This window comes from Etheostoma spectabile, chromosome 11 (assembly GCF_008692095.1).
Source record: "Etheostoma spectabile isolate EspeVRDwgs_2016 chromosome 11, UIUC_Espe_1.0, whole genome shotgun sequence".
Classification (NCBI taxonomy): domain Eukaryota; kingdom Metazoa; phylum Chordata; class Actinopteri; order Perciformes; family Percidae; genus Etheostoma; species Etheostoma spectabile.
Genome location: NC_045743.1, coordinates 2154774 through 2162760, shown reverse-complemented (window position 1 = coordinate 2162760; position 7987 = coordinate 2154774). Strand labels below are relative to the sequence as shown.

Sequence of the window (7987 nt, the reverse complement as noted above, 5' to 3'; positions counted from 1 at the left end):
GCCAAGGAGGACACGGAAGATTAAAAAAAAAAACATGATGGACATGTTAGCACTGCCCCGGTGCTGTAAGTACAGCCCCACAGAGCTGCTAGACTCGTGTTCTTGTTTTCATTCTCAGTTAATCTTGTAATGTATAAAATGTCAGAAAACAGACAAAATACACATGTTCAAATTTGTTATTTTGTCCAACCAACAGTCCCAAAGCAAAACATATCTAATTTACAATCATACAAAACAGAGAAAAAACCGCAAATCTAAAAATGTGAGAAAGAAATAAATGATAAATGAAAGATGAAGTAATCAAAATTTTGGCCAATTAATTTCCTATAACTCCAATAATCAATTAATCAAGCAATTGTGTCAGCAACTGATGCTACACGGCTTGTCCATGTGGAGTTATATTAGATTATAAATCATGTATATACAATGATTTTATATAATTCCACAATACAGTACATCAACCTAACCTCCCCCCCTCCTCCCATGTACAAAGATGAAGCCCTGCTGCTGAATTCCAGGCATGCTCCCTCATTGATCCTGCCCTGCGCTGCCCTGTTCTTTCTTTACTCATATTGCTGTGTTAAATAGAGTATAAATGGAGGGCACGTTGCTGTAACACAAAAGGTCAGAGGTCAAACCCTCAGGCAGCTGCTGCTCCCTTTGACCTAAGGACCTTGATGAAACAGGCTTGAAGGATGGAGAGAAAAGGACAAAGGAGGGAAAGGGAAGAGAGAGGAGACTGACGGACAATAGATCAGTAATGCACCTTCAAACACACAAATACATGACGCCTCTTTCATACACAATAATGCAGGCACATTTTGAAATTATTATTTTTCCTCTTAGATTTGACCTTCAATCAACACTCAGCCAGTAGATTCCACGCTCACGCTTTTCAAAAATGCTGTTCACATTGAATACACAGAAAAGGATGGCCTTGCTTTTATGTGGCAAACAGCTTTTTTTTTTTAAACACAGTTGTAAGGCTGTAAAGCTTTAGATCAGTTATATTATAGCAAAAAACATTGACTATGAACATACCAGACAAGATAGAAACCAGGCCTCCACTTTACTTTTTGCCATGCTACATGAACGTAAATCACTAATGTAGAATTATCAAATATAAACATAATAGATTAGGGAGTTCCATTGTCAAGAGTATTTTTACATAATGTATAATTTTAGACATCTTAAACAAGACTGGATGGCGTTTTAAATTTTGCTAAATAAATTATTGTGTATGAGGTATGCATGTACCAATGTCTCTGGAAACATAATTGTGTCACAGTTCAGGTACATTCGAAAAGTAAAGAAGAAGATTATGGCCAATGGGGAAAATTTTATCTGAGTTCTGACTTTATTCTCAAAATTCTTACTTTAAACTCAGAATTCTGACTTTAATCTGAGAATTCTGATTTTATTCAGAATCGACTTAATTTCAGAATTCTGACTTTATTCTCAGAATTCTAACTTTAAACTCAGAATTCTGACTTTAATCTCTGAATTCTAACTTTAATCTCTGAATTCTAACTTTAATCTCTGAATTCTAACTTTAAAGTCAAAATCTGACTTTATTCTCAGAATTTGGACTTTGAACTCAGAATTCTGAGTTTTGACTTTATTTTCAGAATGCTGAGTTGAAAGTCAGAGTGGCAATCTGAGACAGTCAAAGCAGGCAAACAAATCCAACAGGCAGGTTTACCGTTCAGGGAACAGGAAACTGACAAGCAGAAATGTCTGGAAAGTTATGGCAACAAGAAAACAGAAGCAACCTAGCAACAAGGCACAGGGGCCAGAGAGCGGGTATTTATACTGGAAGTAATGAGGAGCAGGTGTACAGACAGGTGACTTAGGTGGGAGCACACTGAGGGCATTTGGAGGACAGCTGGGGAATGAGAATGTGTGGAAAGATGCGCAGGCAACACAGTAGTGAGCGTAAACCCAGTACAGACCCAGGTACGTCTGGCTCTACATTACATTTATGTGCAAGGAGGAAAATGTAATTTTTGATTCCTGTTACCTTCCTGAAACATAACCAAGTGCTATGAGTGTTCAAACTTAATCATGAAAACATGAGTCATGCTTTAGTTGCCACAAGCGAAACACTGAAACACAAATGAAATGTGTTGTCAATCAGCATTTATGGATGTGTTAAGTGTGAATATTTGGAAATTTTGAATTACCTCATTAATAAGAAAAACATAATTCAGGATGCATCGCATATTTTTCTGTTTCTTGTATTTTGTTTTGTTATTATCATTTCTATTATTTCACAATTTATTTGTAAAATTGTCTTCTGATTTCTTGTTGCAAACTAGTATACAACTATATAAATGTTTATTTTGGAGCTCTTTTAGACGGATCAGATCATCTAGGGGGACGGTGAGCTTTAAGAAACTGAAATGGAAATGCACAAACACACATAAACTGAGCTTATAAATGTAACCCCATTAGTGATAACACGGTATATTACCATGACTGCAGTGTGAGCTCATCCATGACATCTACAGCAGTGCAGTTGATTAAAGCGATAGAACTTGTTCCCAGCACTATGTACCCTTTAAAGAGCGGTGCACCCCAGCAGTGTGAGGCATGGAGTCAGAACTCAGAGCAAGGTTACTGAGCTGCAGTAGTATCAGACTGGTAATTACTGAGGCAGTTACAACACACACACACACACACACACACACCACACACACACACACACACACACACACACACACACACACACACACACACACACACACACACACACACATCTGACATCTGTAGGCAACTGGTGCCACCGCAGCTAGCAGCTAATTGGATCATTGTCTGGAAAGGAGAGAGGAGGAGCGAGGGATGAGGGAGAAAAAAAGAGAGAAAGCAGGGAGGGGAGAAAAAACAAGAGATTAATGAGACCAACAGCTCTCAGAAGACTGCTGCTGGGCAAGGTGAAACTCACCAGGGATAAGTGCTGTAGATAATTCAGCTCTTTTCTACCAGTTCTGCAAAAACAATTTATATAGGCCTATTAAAAACCACAGACAACGACTGTTTATTTTTAGAATGATACCCTGCTATGTATGTGTCATTGTTCATCATTCAGCCTGCTTTGGTTTCATAAAATAAAATGCACTGAGCTTTATAGATGGGTGCATAGAATATTTAAATTTCTTAAGAAAATATGCAAATGCACTCTTACTTGAAAGCTCCACTAATCAATATCTTTCAGTGAGCACATATATAATAATAAGTGGTTGCTCACTGTGACGACCCAGAGAGATGATGATCAGAAAGATCTGCAGCTCTATGGGGCTTTTCAGCCTCTGACTCAAAGTTTTGGTTTTGCGGAAAAATTACTGTTTGGTTAAGTCACGCACACTATGTACCGGCTCTGGTATTCTCTTGAAGAGATACGCTAGAACGTCGCAGACACACCAGCAGCACACAGCACAAGTATAAATGCTCCTAACAGATATTTACAAATATCAATTAGCTACCGATAGTTATTTTATCAGAACATTACAGTTTTTCTCTTCCCCCATATGGGGAGTATTTATTCTATAAAGGGGCTGAAAAAGGAACTATTTTTCCTGGAAACAGGCCACATGTGTTGATCTTTATTGTAGCTGAATGGAGAATGACAAATTAGTGTGTGTTTGAGTGTATTTTTCCTGGAAGCTGTAGCCAGGGGAAGAATGACTCATATGGATAGTCTAGTGAGACAATGATGGTCACTGGAGGATCTCACTCTGCATGTGTGAGCGTGTGTGTGTGTGTGTGTGTGGTGTGTGTGTGTGTGTGTGTGTGTGTGTTAAAGTTTTGATTGAGGGAATGTCACAGAGCAATGAGAAGGAACCAGGCCAACTGCCACCAGAGTGCTGGCGGTCATTTTGGACGGACTGTCACAGCGGCTCGCCTCACACACATCGCCTCCTTCCCTCTGTTGCTCTCCAAGTGCTAACAGCACACTGTGTGGATGATCAGTGTGTAAGTGTGTGTGATTGTATGTTTGTGTGTGTTCACTGGCCTATATTTCACATCAGTATAGCCTTATAGCCAGATGGTAATGATGCCCCACTGGCCCCCATGTGGAACAGGAACACTGACATGTTGTGAGCGCTGTGGATGTAAAGCAGCAATGAGCAGTGACAGGACCAAAGCTTCTGCTGTCACCGCTGGACACAGCAAGGACAGGCTGACAGAGCGCACACACACACACACACACACACACGCACACACACACACACACACACACACAAACACACAATGTATCTGAGTTACTTCATTCAGAATGCTGAATCTCCATTAAGTGCTTTTTTTTGACACACTCACTAAATCAAATGACTCACTGTGTGATGGGGTTGCTGCTGCTGAACTGCATTTAAATCAAGTCTTTATGAGCAAACTGTGAGTCTTTTAGGTCTCAGAATCTTGACCTTTAAACATTTTCCTTTCAAAGCTGTAGCTATGTTGGACCTGTCTCATGAAGCATTGTATGAGAACCTCTTGAAAACTCTTGAACTGATCTTTATTTACTGTAATGGAAAAATTGCCAACAATAAAGTCATAAAACAATGTGTTTTGGCTTGTATTATATAATGTTCATGAGCCAATAGTACATAACAACCTGTTTTTGTGTTGTTTTATAATACTTTTAAACCCTTGCGGCCAGGTGCTGCTTAGTGCTTTAGATGAAAACCCAAACTTCTCCTGAGATCAGAGATCTAACATTTGGATGTGTTGGATGGGAGAGAAACAAGCTCTGGGTTATTGACATTTCTTTAAACCAATCACAATTAACATGGGCGGCACCAAGCTTTGCATGGAGCCGCTGCAAAATAGCCTCAAGAAGGAAGTTGTTTTAGTTAATGCGAGAAAAAACTCACATTGGACAGATAGTCTAGTAAGCCGTCTCAATTTACTCTGCAGAGATCTGAAGAGCAGTTAACCGTATTCCCTTATATCCACCGGAGTTTAAAATTCCAACTCAAAGAAAGTGAAAGGAAATGGACATATACCGTTGGAATTTCCTACGGCAACGGAACAATCCCGGAAGTGGAATATCAAGGATAGAGACTAGTTTTGACATGACGAGCTACAGAGGAGGGAGGAGACCAATCTCATTGTACTTCAAGAGGTTTAAACATCAAAAATTGATCCTCTAAAGAGGAATATTCTCCACAATTAACTGAACATCAGTGTCAGTTCTGGCAGGCAGAACAAGGAAGGAGTGGTCAAGACCAACTACTAACTATTGGCCAACAACACTGTTGCATCAGCTGAGCTGCAACAGCTGATCTGCATCAACCCATCAGCTGGTCAACTCCCCTCACTGCTAAATGGCTACACTCAAACAGGGCGCCATACTTAAAGCTGCTAGTTTGCTCGTAACTGCTTGCTACTCGCAACTGTGCTACCCACCTTCTCCCCTGCTCCACCTTGTCGTGTACAACGTGCCATTTGTGTCTATGTCATCGTTGCCGCTCTGTTCATTTGGGAGGAACTGTTCAGCTCTCCCAGTCTTAAACTGTGTGAGCGTCCCCTAACGCTGCTGCTGCTGTCCCCTGACTCTCTGCTTTTTTATTTACATTTTTTTTTTAACTTTTTATTTTTTATTTCAATTAAATTCCTAAAGCATTTTATTGTCTGTGTTGTTCTTGGCTTTAATGGACCTGGCAGAACTGCTTTTATTTTAATATGTGAGTGCATTTTACAATTAATATAAGTTAACATTTACACATGAAGCATTTTGAGTACATGATCATGAAGCATGCATAGTAGTCCTTATTGTTTATCATGTGTACACATAAACGTGGAAAAATACAGTCATCACACACACTGTGGCACTGTATTGTGTTACGGAGTCTACTGTTGTTGCTGTGCTCTTTGTTCCAGTTCTATCAGAGCAGATCCTCAAACAATGACCTGAGACCTTGACTCAGAAGAAACTCATTGTGTGTGAGTGTGAATAGGCTGCATGTGTCTGTGTGGGTGTGTGTGTGAGTGTTAGCTCAGGCTTCCTCTTCCTTTTCCTCTTATGCTGCCGCAGGATGCACCAGGTGCAGAAAACACACAAATGTACTCTAAACACACACAGAGAACTGAAGGATATGCACAAGAGAATGAATGAATTACCAATATGACAGTTTCCCTGCTTCTGTACTGTACATCTCGGTCGCTCTTCTCCTCCTTAATTCCACTTTACATGAATGTTCAACTTTCTGTTTTTATTTTAAACACATTGCTGCACATTGAGTAGCTTTCCTCTTGTGTATCGACGCACGCAAGAAATGTGTGGCTATCACAGCACAACATTACATGACATGAAATATGAAGCGATCTGCATCAATTATCATTGAGCTGAAAATGACTCACAATATTGAATAAATCTTATTAATCATGCACCCTCAGGGATACTCGCTGTCTATGCCGAATATTAAATGCTGGAGGGTGCAATTAAATGACATGTTATTGACACTGTGAACTGTCACAGCACGACACAACTGCAGCCTAGAAATGTCGACAGGTGGATTTCTCTTAAAAACGACCTTGTCCTCAACCAGAAAAATTAAATCAGTTTCTTTCAAAAAAAAGGGAAACTGGGGTTTGTGGTTAATAATATATCTAGAATCTAGAGTGGCTCGGCTAGGACAGGGTCTCATTGTTCTCCTCTAAGCTCTGTTCAACCATCTTCCTGCGAGGAGAAACGGGCCCTTCAGCAGCTCTGTCGTTCACTCTTTTTTATACCGTTTCATGTTTGATGATTACAGACTGACAGAAAGGACACAAAGAGCTCAAGGCTTTTAGCTCCATGGACGGGAGGAATCCAACGATGCTCTTTCAGGCCTCTTATCAAAGGCAGGAGTTCCATTACAAACTTACATCTAAGCAGAGTCAATAGCTTTTTTGATTAAAGGAAAATCCATGTTATTCTTAACAACCTGGGTCTGATTTTGTTGTTTTGGCCATTATTCCTTTGGGTTATGATCATTTTGCTTACAGGGCTTAAAGAAACCCTGACCTCAGGTCTGTGTTTAGGCATCAGAGAACAGGGCTGTAGTACTTGAGTCCCGACTCAGATTAGCCACATATTCTAGTTGGTCTCGACCGGGTTCAGCACTAAATGATTTTGTTCTTAAGTAATGTCCTCCTTCAAAACAAAACCATTGATGAAGCACAAACCAGTACGGAGATTGGTAGCTTGGTAGACACCTGGCTGCATCATTTACCTCAATCATCAGGTATCAGTCACGTTCATTTTGACCACAGGTACAATGTCAGCGAGCACTGTGTACTAGGAATTCTTCAGGACAAGTAATAAGTTCAAGAATGGGAACATTTCCATTTTATATTTTTTAAGTAAACAATATGGCCTACTTTGATCCTATAGTGTGTTACTCTGCACTTGCTTTTTGATTGTCACAAGGCAAAATGATCATCTTAAAATAGAAGATATACTGTCTCTTACATCACATAAATTATGAAGAGGTAAGTAAGTGGTCTTGAAGAGGATTCTTTTTTTTCTGTCTCGGTACTGACTGTCTCCAATTTGGACTCGGTCTTGTCTTGGACTCAAACTTTTTGGGACGTGGTCTAGACTTGGACTTGAACCGCTTTGGACTTGTCTAGACTCAGCCCGACTTATCCTTGTCTTGGAGTCGACAAAGGAGGACTTGACTACAGCCCTGTCAGAAAACCACTACTGACAGAGCTCCAGCAGCTGGGATGTACGCATCAAGGAGGTTTTTCAAGAGATTTTTTTTTTTCATGTCTCTCTATATCTGTTTGAATATGCGTAAAAGTGATGCCCATTTGTGCATGCTGTGGTTATAAAGGTGAGTCAACTGCACGCACAGCTCCTGACCTTAACGGGGAAGCCAAAATGAGTTTGGGTTCTTGATGGATCGAGATTTTCAACACACATTTTATAATTAAATGTAGTTTCTGGAAGCTGAGAGATTCCATTGATGAACAGAAACTTTATAGATCTCAAACCAGCTCA

General features: G+C 40.0%; 1 long non-coding RNA gene across 1 annotated transcript; it reads left to right on the top strand.

Annotated features, from left to right (window-relative positions):
* The first annotated feature begins 405 nt into the window (after nucleotides 1-405).
* Nucleotides 406-7666, top strand: LOC116698352 (uncharacterized). Its single transcript, XR_004334195.1, has 3 exons — nucleotides 406-417; nucleotides 4979-4981; nucleotides 7412-7666. It is a non-coding gene; the product is annotated as an uncharacterized LOC116698352 (long non-coding RNA).
* The last annotated feature ends 321 nt before the right edge of the window (nucleotides 7667-7987 follow it).